The sequence below is a fragment of the Heterocephalus glaber genome, unplaced genomic scaffold (assembly GCF_053883595.1).
Source record: "Heterocephalus glaber isolate CG9 unplaced genomic scaffold, H.glaber_assembly_v1.0 deba00001504, whole genome shotgun sequence".
Classification (NCBI taxonomy): domain Eukaryota; kingdom Metazoa; phylum Chordata; class Mammalia; order Rodentia; family Bathyergidae; genus Heterocephalus; species Heterocephalus glaber.
Genome location: NW_028258324.1, coordinates 6074919 through 6088813, shown reverse-complemented (window position 1 = coordinate 6088813; position 13895 = coordinate 6074919). Strand labels below are relative to the sequence as shown.

General features: G+C 40.0%; 1 pseudogene; it reads left to right on the top strand.

Annotated features, from left to right (window-relative positions):
- Nucleotides 1–12608: 12608 nt before the first annotated feature.
- On the top strand, nucleotides 12609–13568 carry LOC101706769 (protein salvador homolog 1 pseudogene; annotated as a pseudogene).
- Nucleotides 13569–13895: the final 327 nt, after the last annotated feature.

Below are 13895 nucleotides of genomic sequence, written 5' to 3'. Positions count from 1 at the left end.
TTTCTTCTTTGGTCACAGTCAGGCTGCTCAAGCACCCTCCACTGATGCAAAGAACTAATAAAGTGGACCCTCAAGTTATGACCAGCCTGACATACAAACAACTTGGGTTAATAGGTTAATGGAAGATTCATCTGCCTCTTGTTATCTATAGTGTGTACCCAGGTAAATATCCAGATCTCAGCTGTATTGAGTTACAACCAACTTGAGTTACAACCAGCCCTCATGAAGCGATCAAGTTCATAAGTCAAGGGTCTTGTATTTGGGAGAACAGACTCCTGTGCTAGTTAAGCTGCTTCAACGTGCACATTGGGAAACTTCCTTTCTCCACTGTTTGAGCATTCTGTTTGTGAAACTTGGTACCCTTAAGCAAATGAAAAGTTTGCTGTACTTTGTTCTCAGTTTTATATGTGTCTGTGATACTTGGGATAAGTGTTTGTGTGCATCAAACAGAGATGCGAAGCTCAACATCTGTTCCAACAAACAGCTCATGTAGGTGCATTCTGGGAAAATGGTCCAATTTTAGTTACCCCTATGTCTAAGAGATAAGTTTCTATTGATTAAATGGGTCTAGGAGAGATCATTGGCAGAACTTAATTCAAACTCACCAAAGTAAACTGCCTCCAAATCTCCCAGAAATAACTTTAGCAGAAGTAACTGCAGAGGCTCCATTTTTTTAAGATGGATTTCTCCTCCACATTTTTTTTCACTACTGAGCATAGAACCCAGGGCCTCACACAAGCTAGTCAATGGCTCTGCCCCTGAGCTACATCTACAGCTCTATTTTTATTTTTATTTTTGTTTTTATTTTGAGGTAGAATCTCACTAGGTTGCCCAGGCTGCCCTTGACTCTGTGATCCTCCTGCCTCAGCCTCCTGAGTAGCTAGGATTACAGGCATGTGCCACAATGCCTGACTCTCCAGCATAATTTTTTATTATTATTGAGTTCATGATGCCATCACAAAGCCTTTTCCTAGTGAATTCACTTTGGTTCTATATGTCTAGTTTAATGTTTTTGTTTGGTCAGCATGCCTAATGTAAAAACATGAAAGGATTTCTCAGCTCTTCACCTTTTTGTCTACACTAATATGAGACTGAAAATGGGGGGGGGGGTAGCAAAACAGTCCTTTTAAAAATGAAGCTGTTATCAGGGTATGTTTGCACGTGCCTCTAATCCCAGCACTTAGAAGGCTGAGGCAGGATGATTGCTGTGAGTTTGAGGCTGGGATACATAGTGAGTTTCAGGCTAACCCAAACTACATAGAGAAAAAAAAAAATCAAGCTACTAAAGCCAAGCATGGTGGTGCATGACTGCAATACCAGCACTCAGGGAGCTGAGGCATGAAAATCCCAGGCTGGTGTCCCACCTGGACTACATAGCAAGTTCAAGTCCAGCCTGGATTACATAGCAAGATCCTGTCTCAAAAAATAAATCAAGTTGCTATGTGAATTGCTTTACCTAAAAAAATTTTCCCCACCACCTTAAATATAATTTGAATTCAACTGTTTTTATGAACTGGTCACATAAATTAAGATTGTTAAATTAAGCCAGGTGCCTTTTAGTTCACAAATGAGCTATTTTAAATTTGTTGGTAAAGTGAAAATAAACATGTATTCAGAATTGTTAGCTTTTTTTTTTTTGGTACCAGGGATCGAACCTGGGACCTTGCATTTTCGAGGCAGGGGCCGGAAGCATGGAACTAAATCCCGGACCCTGTTAGTATATATTTTTGCCTGCGTTTTTGACCATTTGGGATTATATTTACCTCTGTTCAATGTTTAAGACCCAAGAACAAATATGTAAATGAAATAAAATGCAATGTCCTTTCCTTTCTATGTTTCAAGCACAGAAACTTTTAGGGGGTGTTTTTGACAAAGAAATAACTCAAAATGATAACAATGATTATCTGCTCTCTGTTTTCATTAGTAATCTAGAAATAATTGTTTAAAATAAATAATTAGGGGCTGGGGATTTAGCTCAGTGGTTCTGCCACCTGCCTCACAAGCCCAAGGACCCCAATTCGATCCCCAGTACCAAAAAATTAATTAATTAATTAATTAATATTAGTGGGATAAAGTTTCATAAGTGCACAACAGAGATAATATATGAGTCATTTCTGAGGAAGCTAAAATATCAATTGCTAAATATAAATTATTTGAAAAATAACATATGTGGGTCTATTAAATATGTTTAAATATTAAACATGTTTCATAAATTGTTAGTATATAGAAAAGCAGTTCACATGTGTAATACTATATGCAAATTTTACAGAAAAAAATAAGCCATGTTTTAGGGAGAAAACTGTGAAGAAGCATAAAGTATTTTATAAAGGAAAAAGTAACTAAAATTCAACAATTTTGTAGAGATTGCTTCAAAATGTGTTTAAGGAAGGAAATAAGGCAGATATGAATCACTAAGTAGGAGAAAGAGAAATATGAAGAAATTTATAAGTGTGTGGCTATGTTCTGGGGGAGGAAGTTTAAAAAGAAAAGAGCACTGAAACAGTAGGTTGCATTTCACCCTCCTATACGAGAAAGGGAACCCAGTTTGGTGAGGAAGCCTCCTCCAGAGCAGGGCAACCGTGAGGACTGAATGGATCGAGGGGCTCCTTTGGACTTTGAAGTACCTAATACACATTTCTCCATGGAGTCCTGGGGCAGAAGGGAACAAACTAATTGACTTTTTAAATTGATACTTGTATCACCTATAAGTTGACTGAAGTCACCAGAATCTCTGGAAATTTCCAGGACCATTCATTTCTGCAGCCATTTGAGTGTCAGGTACAGGATCTGTTATGGTTATGTCCCCCAAAATGCTCTCCTTTGGAGGTGGGCCTGGTGGGAAGGGTCAGGTCACTGGGGGCATGACTTGGGAAGGGTATATTCTCATCTCCACCTCCTCTCTTCTCACTCTCCTTCCTAATTATCTGTTTTGAGCACCTTTTCCTCTTCCATCTCCCTCTGCCTTCCTTTCTGCAGGGCAGAAACAACCATGGACTAAACCTATCAGCCAAAATAAACCTCTCTTCCTTTAAGTTGCGGGTGTGTGGTATTATGTCTCAGCAACAGGAAAGTGACCAAAACAGATTTTGGTACTGAGAGGGGTTGTTGCTGTGACTTTACCTGACCATGTAGTTCAGAAGCCTTTGGAAGTGGTTGGAAGGAGGAGTTTGGAAAGGGTCGGCAATACTGGCTAGAGAAGCTCTAGAATTTTGTAAGCCAAAGTGGATGGTAAATTCTGGTTAGAGCTCAAAAGATCAAAAATGCTAATAGAAGCTAGATGTGGTGGTGCACACTGGTAGTCCTAGCACTTGGGAGGATGAGGCAGGATTGCCCTGAGTTCAAGGCCAGACTGGCATACATAGTGAGTTCAAGAACAGCCCTAACTACGTAGCAAGACCCTGTCTCAAAAAAAAAAACCAAAATACTAATAGAAATGCAGACTGTAAAAGCCAGGTTCAGGAGATTTCAGTTGGGAACAAGGACTCCATTGGCAATTAGACTAGATGTCATGCTCTGGCATAAAGTTTGTCTACATTTTACCTATATCTTGAAACATTGCAGGAGACCAGATGAAGGACAGCAGACCATGAATCTGGCAGAGGAAATTTCAAGGCAGCTGAATATGGCATGAGTACGTCTGACTGCTTTTAGCCAGACCTATAGTGACAATCAGGAGCAAATAGCAGAGTTAAGTAATTCTAGAAGTTTGCAGTTTTGTGCTCACTTTGCCAGCACATATACTAAAAGTTTGCAGTTTTGCTAGAAAGAAAGCACCTATAAAGTTGGGGCAAGGGAGGGCATGGTTGCTAAAAAGATTAGCATTAAAAATAAGCCAAGTACTTTACATCAGGACAATAGAAAAGATGGCTTAGAAGTATCTCAGGAATCAGCAAGATCCCACCCTTCTCAGGCTGAAGGGTACAATACTGTAAAAGTTCCATTTGAGAAGTAAGCCCCCTAGGCCACCTGCTCAAGAAGGGCTGCTTATGAGACTGGCTCCCTGGACTTCATTTCACAGTATTCAGCCATCCAGGCACCCTGATGCCACTGCAGCAATGATCCAAGGGGCCCTGGTTGCTGCTCAAGCTGGTGGCAGACCTTCATGTCATCCACGTGGTGCTGGTTTTACAGATATGCAGAATGTAAGAGTAGTGGAGTCATGGAGGACTTCCACACAAACATCTGAAGAAGGCCTTGGAGGCTAGGCAATATGCCCCTGAGAGGTCAGTGCTTAAAACCATGAGAGTAAAGCCAAAAGTATAGTGGAAGACTCTAGGAAGTTGGAGATGCCAGAAATTTGGAATGTCTTCTGAGCAAAGGTACAGGAAGTGAATGGAGCCATCCCAAGAGAGAATCCATGAGGGCTGCAACCAAGAATGCTATAGGGATGGGACTACCCAAGACTTTCGGAACTCACATTTGTCCACAACCTGCTCTAGGTATTGTACATGGAGCTTTAGGATTTATTGTATGCCCTGCTAGGTTTTGGTCTTGCTTTGGGCCCCTTCCTTTACATCCCCCTATTTCTTTTTGAATGGGAATGTTTACAGTGTGCTGCTATATATTGGAAGCATTTAACTTTTTTTTTTTTCTTTCTTTTTTTTTTTTTAGTTCTTTAATTGGTACATTTTAGGTATACAATTCGTTTACATTTACCATTGGGTGTTTGTACCTGTACATGATGTATCTTGGTTCTTATTTTTTTTCCCCATTACCTGTGCACCCTTCACCCCCTCCGCCCTTCCCTATTTACATAAATTTCATTTCCGTTTTTTTTTCTTTTCTCATAGTTTTTCCTTTCCCTCTTTTCCTTTCCCCTTCCCCTCCCTTCACTTCTTCATCTTTGGACCTTTTTTCCTATTTCAAATTATTAATTATTCATTTTAATCTTTTTAACCCTTGTTTACACTATCAGTTTCTCACACTAGTGAAACTATTCGGTATTTACACATGTGTGTCCTATTTATTTCACTTAAGAGTATGGCCTCAATATACATCCATTTAGCTGTAAATGACTCTAGTTTTTCATTCTTTATGGCTGAGTAGTACTCCAGTTTATTAAAAAACCACATTTTCTTTATCCAGTTTCCAGTTGATGGGCACTTGGGCTGCTTCCAAGCTTTAGCTATTACAAACTGTGCTGCTATGAACATGGGTCCACATATATCACTGTGGTATGATTCTTTTAATTCTTTTGGGAAGATAATCAGCACGGGAATAGCTGGGTCAAATGGGACTTCTAGTCCTAGTTCTTTGAGGTATCTCCATACTGACTTCCACAGTGGTTGCACCAGCCTGCACTCCCACCAGCAATGGAGAAGGGTTCCTTTCTCCCCACACCCCCACCAGCATGTTATTGGCTGATTTCTTGATAGCAGCCATTCTTTCTGGGGTGAGGTGGAACCTCAGTGTTGTTTTCATCTGCATCTCTCGAATGACCAGTGATGTTGAACATTTTTTCATATATTTGTTTGCTGCTTTTACTTCTTTGTCTGAGAAATGTCTGTTAATTTCAGATGCCCATTTTTGAATTGGGTCTTTGAATTTGGGGGGGTCTGATTTTTTTCAGTTCTTTATATATTCTAGATAGTAGTCCTTTGTCTGAGGTACAGCTGCTAAAAAATTTTTCCCATATTGTAGGCTGTCTGTTAGCTCTGTTGGTGGTTTCTTTTGCAGTGCAGATGGTTTTTAATAAGGTGAGATCCCAGTTGTTGATTCTTTCTGCTAGTTCACGTGCTGCTGAGGTTTTGTTCATGAAGTCTTTTCCTATGCCAATGTCTTCAAGAGTTCTACCTAACTTATCTTCCAGCAATTTTAGTGTTTCTGTCTTAATATTTATATCTTTAATCCACTTTGATCTTAGTTTAGTGCATGGTGATAGGTATGGGTCTAGTTTCAATCTTTGACAGGTTGAAATCTAGTTTTTCCAACACCATTTATTAAATAGGCTATCTTTCCTCCAATGATGGTGGTTGGTTCCTTTGTCAAAGATGAGGTGGCTGAGCATGTCTGGAGTTGTTTCTGCATCTTCTAATCTATTCCACTGATCCTCAGGTCTGTACCTTTGCCGGTACCATGCTGATTTTATCACAGCAGCGTTTAACTTTCTTTTTGGATTTTATAGAGTGTGCCTTGAGTCTCAGGTAAGACCTTGGGCTTGGACTTTTCAGCAATGCTGGAAATGTTAAGTCTTTGGTGACTCTTACAGATGGACTGAATTCATTTTGCATAATGAGATAGACCTGAGCCTTTTGGGGTCTAGGGAAAGAATGTTATGCTATAGATCTAAAATGTCTCCCAAATTCCTCATATTTGAAAGTGTGCCTGGCCTCTCTCTCTCTCTCCTTTTCTCTCTCTCTCTCCTCTCTCTCTCTCTCTCTCTCTCTCTCTCTCTCTCTCTCTCTCTCTCTCTCTCTCTCTCTCTCTCTCTCTCCTTCTCAGTCCCCACCCCAGCTGTCATAGGTTGAGCACTCTTCCCGCACCATGTCTCTCTATCATCCTTGGAGCCAGCTGACCATGGACTGAAACTGTGAACCTGAATATACTTCTCCTCCTCTAAGTTGTGGGTGTCCAGTGACAGGAAAGTGATTATGATAGGACCCAACTCTGAAATTTAGCTTCTTGTACATGCTGGGACTTTAAACTCCTGGACCTTCTCTGCAAACTAAATGCAAAAGTGACTTTTGCCCTGGGACATCTCAATATACTGGTTCCTCTAGAACAATTCCTAACTTTAAAGGTGGCCCTTTTGGAGATGCCAGAGACAAAACCAGGACCGCTACCATCTGACTTCTATAAGATGGTAAGGCTCAATATATGGACAAATGGAACCCAGGAAGAACAAAAACAAACTTGCCCATTTTATTTGGCTAGAGACTTTAGTTCCTAATTGTGGGCTAATAATTTTCCCATTATATGAGAATTTAAAGGGTTTGGACTCTGACCCTTTAAATGGACCCATGCTTGTCAGCAAGATAAGAAATGAAGAATTTTGGTTGGAGTGTTGATCCAGATAATAAGAGACATTCTCAACCAATTGCTTAATAATCCAACAGTTAAAACAAACTACAAAATAATGACTCCTATGTCTGAGAACTGTAGCCACCACTTATGACATTTTACTTGATGCTGAAAAATTCAGCCTGAGGTAACTAGCGATGGTGGTTGTCTCTCACCAGATAATGATTCTTTTACAGCAAAAAACTAGCTGTTGGCTAACAACTTGAAGAATGGGCAAATATCAGGCTATTTTGCTAGACAATCCAAATGTTAAACTTCAGGTGACTACTGCTTTAAATCACGCCACTCTGTTTCCAAGCCAAAAAAAGAAACATATTGGAGCATAATTGAATAGAAATTATAGACAGTCTATTTCAGCAGACACAACAGGGTAAATCAACCACCAGAACAACTGGATGGGGAACATTTCACCAATACAACCAGCTTGATGGAACAAGGGTGCTGATATGCAGGGTTTATCATGGTGATAGAGGGGATGTTCCTGTCACCCAGGATTTTGGCCCAGAAGGCAAAACTCATAGCACTGACAAGGCCACTACAACTGCCAGAAAGAAGGTTAATATCTACATGGATTTGAAGTATAGCTTTCTGATCATTCATGCTCCTGGGGCCATCTGGTGACAACATGATTTATTTACCACTGGTAATAAAGACATTAAACAATCAGTAGAAGCCAGATTGTAACCCTTAATCCTGATGTGTCAACTTTATTGGATTAAGAAATGCTTAGAAAACTAGGAAAGGATGTTCCTGGAAGTGTCTGGTGGGACATTGAGGTGTGACCTTGGGTACTCAATATACTGGTTCCTCTAGATATATGGCCCCTTGCCCATTCCTCTCTGGCACTGTTCTGTTCTGCTTCCCAGCTTCCATGAACTCCATCTTGAGGGTTCTGTCTTGGAGCCTGCCAATCATGTACTCAATCTCTTGAAACCATGAGCTAAATTAACTTTTCCTCCTTTAAGCTGTGAGTGTTTGTTGTTATTACTCAGTGGTAGGAATCTAACTAATACACTAGGCATGATGGTGCATGCCCGTAATTCCAACATGGGAGGCTGAGGCAGGAGGATCAAAAGTTTGAGCCCAGGCCAAGGATTTAGCTCAGTGGGGCCACCACCTGCCTCACAAACACAAGGTCCTGAGTTCAATCTCTGGTACCAAAAAAAAAAGTTTGAGCCCAGCCTGGAAAATGTAGTGCTTTAGAAAGACCCTGTCTCAAATTTTTTAAAAAATATTTAAAGGGCTGAATATGGCTTAATACAATGATCTTGGGGGCCATGGATTTCAGTGGCAACACACCTGCCTCGAAAGCACAAGGTCCTGAGTTCAATCCCTGGTACCAGGGGAAAAAAAACAGAACTGTTTTGGGTTCAATCCCCAGTATGACCCCCTCAAAAAATAGAAATTTTGACCTTGTTAGAGGTGGTCTTTTTCCCTTTACATTAACTATAATGCACTGTTCAGGACACCAAAAGGGTGATATGTGATCAAAGAGCATCAGTTGGCCAACACAGCGGCAAAGCAAGCAGCTAAGAGAATTGAGATAAAGAGACTTCTAATCATCCTTCACATAAACTTATCTGGTTTTACGACCCATTACACTTAGAGAGATGAAGAGAGGCCTCATGAATGAGGTTCACCAATATGCATAAAGATAATACATGGGAATTAAAAGTGCAGTGCACAGTGGTATTACCTGAAGCATTAATGTACACTGTTGTGAAATACTTCCCTGAAAGCACCCACCAAGGAAGGGATATTTTTGACCAAAAGTTTGCAGCCATACTTGAAAAAGCCTTGGCAAAAAACTTTCCAAAGGATCATTATAGCTACATAATATATGCAAAGAATAATCAAAAACTAGAAAAGCCTACAAAAAGGATGGGAGTATAAGATAAGAAAACTTGTCCTCTTAAGATTGTCAATTAGGCTTTACCCAAATGCCTAACATTTCTGGAAGTTACAAATATTTCTTAATACTTGTAGGCACCTTCTCAAAGGGCATAGAAGCTCACCCCACTCAAATGGGAAAGACAACAGAGGTGGTCAAAGTCTTATGAAAACAGAGAATTGAAAACTGGTGGACTAGCAATCAGCAACAAAATTCTGCCTGTCCAAGACCTGGGATCCAGACACCTGGAAAATAACAATTGGCAAAAAGGAAAAAGGAAATAGATCTCGCAGAGATCAGGAGGAACTGACAGGAAAATTAGAAACTACAGAGAAGTTGGAGGAACAGACATTGTAGAGAAAAGAAAGAAGCAGTATGCAAACTTATCCCAGCACTAGGAAGAGGAACCTGTCTTTGCAGACACAAGGTGAACCCCAGGATTGAGAGCTCCAGAAAGAAACAACAGATCAGGCCAGCAGTGCTAGCTCCAAGAAAAACCATGGCTATTATGATGGTTAACTGATTGTGTCAATTTGAGTAAAAAATGCCCAACTAAATTGGATCAGCATAGTTCTGGGTACAGCTGATGGGATTTATTGAAGACAGAAGACCCACCCTGGGTGTGAATGGCACCAACCAATAGGTTTGTACCCTGAATGGAATAAAAGGGAAATGAAGGGGCCGGGGATTTAGCTCAGTGGTTCTGGCGCCTGCCTCTCAAGAGCAAGGTCCCAAGTTCGATCCCCAGTACCAATAAATAAATAAATAAAAACTAAATAAATAAAAGGGAAATAAAGAGGGAAGGCTCACTTCAGTTCTTTCAGAGGAGTTCCAGTCTTCACCTCCACCTTGGACATCATTTTCTGGCGTCCAGCACAAACTCTTCACCCTTCCAGTGGAGACCCTTTAGCCTTCTCATACAGACTCACATAGGGCACTATGGTGAGCTCCAGGCCTTTGATCTTTGACTGGATTCTTCAGATCACCAGCACATAGACAGCCCTTTTGTATTCTTCCACAATTGATTCTGTGAGCAGCCATTGTAAGCCTACCTTGCATATCCTTATATACCTTGTGTATCTTTATATATCCTTATATATTTATATATCTTATATTAAATCTGTTTCCCTAATGAGCACTAACTGATACAGCTATTATAAACTGCAAAAATAGTGTGGGGTTTTACTCTGAATTGACTGTTTCCATATGGAAGGCAACAGTTGAAGAAGGAATACGGTGCAGCACCACCATAGTGCCAGAGAGTGTTTCATGGGCACCATCTCAGAAAGAGGTTTATTATTATCATTTAAGACTGAAATCAGAAAAACCAAAAAACAACTTCACCTCAGGGTTTCCATGTAACCTTCCCACAGTGACTGGGTGTAAGTCAGCCATGAGAGACAGTCAAAGGGAGGGTGTAGGCTAGACACAAATCTTCTGAGAAATTTACACTCAGGCTAGGAAAGACAGACCCCTGGCCTCCATGGTGAGAAGCCAGGCCTGATTTGTATGTCTGTCAGAAGCAGCTGGACCTGAAAGTGCTGGCATTAAGCACAGGAGTGTGCATGACTCCTTGATCTGCTGCCTATAGCCAGCACAGATCAGAGGTCTGATTGTTTTCCCCATCCACCAACATGAACAAGGACACACCTTGGCAAGTACAGCTCCTACAGCCTAAGTGAACAGTCAGCAAGGCCTCTGGAAAATGGGGCATCTCACAAACCTGCAGGCCATAAAGCTAGGCAGAGGAAACTGACTTGCTGGCTTCCTAAACTGTAAATCCTTGAAAGAAATCACTCACTCAAAAATACTGAGAAATTTTTTCTTTTCTTTTCAACTCATTTTCTTTTCTTCCCTCTTTCTTCTTCACTGGTTTACTTTTAGGAAGTGGGGGATTTTCTTTTTTCTTTTTCTTTTTTTCTTTTACTTTTTCTGTATTTTTTCCTTTATAATTTTTTATTCTTCCTATTTTTTCCATTTTTTTCTTTTTCTTGTTTGTTCTTTTCTATTACCTTTATCTCTTTCTATTAATTTCCTTCCACTACTTAGTAGAATCCTTTATCTAACTTTTGCTTCCTCCTTTTCACCTTCAGTTGCTTAATTTGTCAGTTGTTTTCTTCTTTCTCTCATTCACCTTTCTAACTACTTGTGTAAACATTAAGCTTTATTAATTCTTAGTTAACTCTATGTTATTTCTGTTGAATTCTTTTCTATTAGTAGAGGTATAGTTCTCACATTTAATAGATATTTACATATGTCAATATTTGTTTATCTTAGTGTTTAAACTTAATTATTATATCTCTTTTCTATGGTTAAGGTACATTATTTTTTCTTATGGTATGTCAATATCCAGTTTTTCTTTGACACCATTATAGTTAAAATTTATTTGCTATTGCAAAGGTGTCATAGTTATTTCTATTAATAGATTTTCTCTGTATGCCAATATCTGGATTACCTTTGTGACATTAACAATATTGCAGTCCATTCTCAGAGACCTAGGAGCTGAGCCAATTACACTGCACACTCCCAGGCCAAATTAATGGAGGTGGTCAGATCTTGGGAGAGAGGCAAAGACCTATAGATATCCATGCTCAGAGTGCAGCACTAAAAAGTAGACACTAACTAAAGAGATCAATATACTAGCAACAAAGTGTTTCCACTATAAGTGCTCACAAACCTCAGCTCAACACAGAATCAATAAAACATGAGAAGACAAAACAACAAAATGCCTCTAAAAATTCCCAACCTCCTCAAAGACAATCTGTGAGCCATTGAGGAGGAGGAAATCAAAGTCACACAACTAAATTATTCAAAAAGATAACAGAAGAAGGGCCAGGGATTTAGTTCAGTGATTCTGGCACCTGCCTCAAAAGCGCAAGGTCCTGAGTTCAATCCCTGGTACCAAAAAAAAAAAAACAAAGATAACAGAAGAGATTAAAAAAACATCAATAAAGTGCTCAGCAAGCTCAAAGAAAACATAATTAAACAGATACTGGACATAATAAAATGGTCAGTATGTTTACAAAGACACTAATAAAAAGCCAGCTGAGTTTAAAAAAATAATATAATGTATGAATGACTAGTTTAGCAAAGAATTGGACTCCATGAAAAGGCTCCAAGCAGAAATTCAGGAGATTAGGAATTATATTGAAAGTTTGGGCAGCAGAAGTGACCAATGTGAGGACAGAGTGTCAGATTTAGAAGACAGTGCTGCTGTCAGGGACCAATTATTCAGAAATACCTAAAAACAATAAGAGAACATGAAAAATGGCCCCAAAAGCTGATATATAATGCAAAAAAACTAATCTAAGATTAATTGGAATTAGTGAAAATCAGAAGACAGCACAAATAACATAAAAAATTGTTTAAAGAAATAATAGGAGAAACCTTTCCAAATATGGGGAAACAGCCATGATCAAAAAAAGAACCTCTCAATGGGATGGAAGTGGTGGCAGCCATGGGAGCAGTAGCAGTTCCTGGCCAGAGCAAGGTGGACTATGGCCCTGGCCCATCCCCAGGCAACATCACAGAACTGGCTGACTTCCTGGAAGGAATGGAAGCGCGACTGAGGAGCTGCTGCCATTTAGTGCCTGGAACATGCAGTGGCTGCAGAGCTGGCACAGGTGGCAGGTAGCTGGTGGCAATTTAGGAGGGAAGGAGGGGGCTGCAGGATGCCACCAAGGCCTCCTCAAGAAGGATGCTGTCCAGAAAGAAAACCAAAAATGAAGTGTCCAAGCCCACTGAGGTCCAGGGGAAATATGTGAAGAAGGAGCACCGCCTCTGCTGCAGAATCTTGTGCCTTCATTTATCTGGCAGGCTCCAACAATTCCAAGATGAGCTGATATCTGTCTTCCAGATTCAAGCTCCACTGCTTTGTCAGCTTCCAGAGATAGAGTAGTTTCAAGAAACCAGAGTTTCCTTAGAACTCCAATTCAAAGAACACCACATGAAATAAATTGAAAAGAAAGCAACAGATTATCTGCACCTTCTTATCTTGCCAGGAGACTAGCAGATGTCCTGAAGGAGTATGGCTCATCTCAGTCACTTTTGACAGAATTTAATTTTGCTGTTGAAAATGGAGACTCTGGTTCTTGATATTATTATTCAGATAAATTTTTTGATGATCAGAGAAGGTGTAACTTGGAGGTCGTGTGCATGACGACTACAGGTATGAATCCAACCATGATCTCTTCCAAATGCCACAGAATCAGGGGAGGCATGCTCCAGGTATTGAGTGAGTTGCTGTTACATCTTTGGGAAATTTAACTAACCATGGGTCTGAAGACTTGCCCCTTTCTCCCAACTGGTCTGTGGACTGGACAATGAGAGGGAGAAAATATTATATAGATCATAACACAAACACAACTCATTGGAGCCATCCTCTTGAATGAGAGGGACTTCCTCCTGGATGGGAATGCATTGAGTCTTCAGAATTTGGGACCTATTACATAGATCACACAAATAAAAAGACTCAGCATAGGCATTCTTGAGCTCCTAGTGTACCTCAGTATGACCAAACCCCTCCTGTCACTTACCAGCCACTTACCTGTCACCTGTTACTCACAGCAAACTGAAAGAAATCTTCTGGTACCTGAAAATCCTTACCATACTGCAGAAATTCCTAACTGGCAGCAAGTTTATGCTTGAGCCCCTGTGAAATATGACCACATTCTGAAATGGGGACTCTTTCAGCTGGCTGACCTGAATATATACCAGGGAATGCTAAAGTTGCTCTTCATAAAAGAACTGGAACAGATTGTTAAAATGTATGAAGCCTACAGACAGGCTCTTCTCACTGAGTTGGAAAATCACAAGCAAAGATAGTACTGGTATGCCCAGCAACATGGCAAGAATTTTTAAGTTAACTTTTCAAAAGAAATTTTAAATTTTGTAAGTGCTATAAAATATTTTCACAGGTTTAAAAAATGCAGACAAATAACTTGGTTAACAAAGGCAACTTACTTTTTGGAAATTATAAAATTCT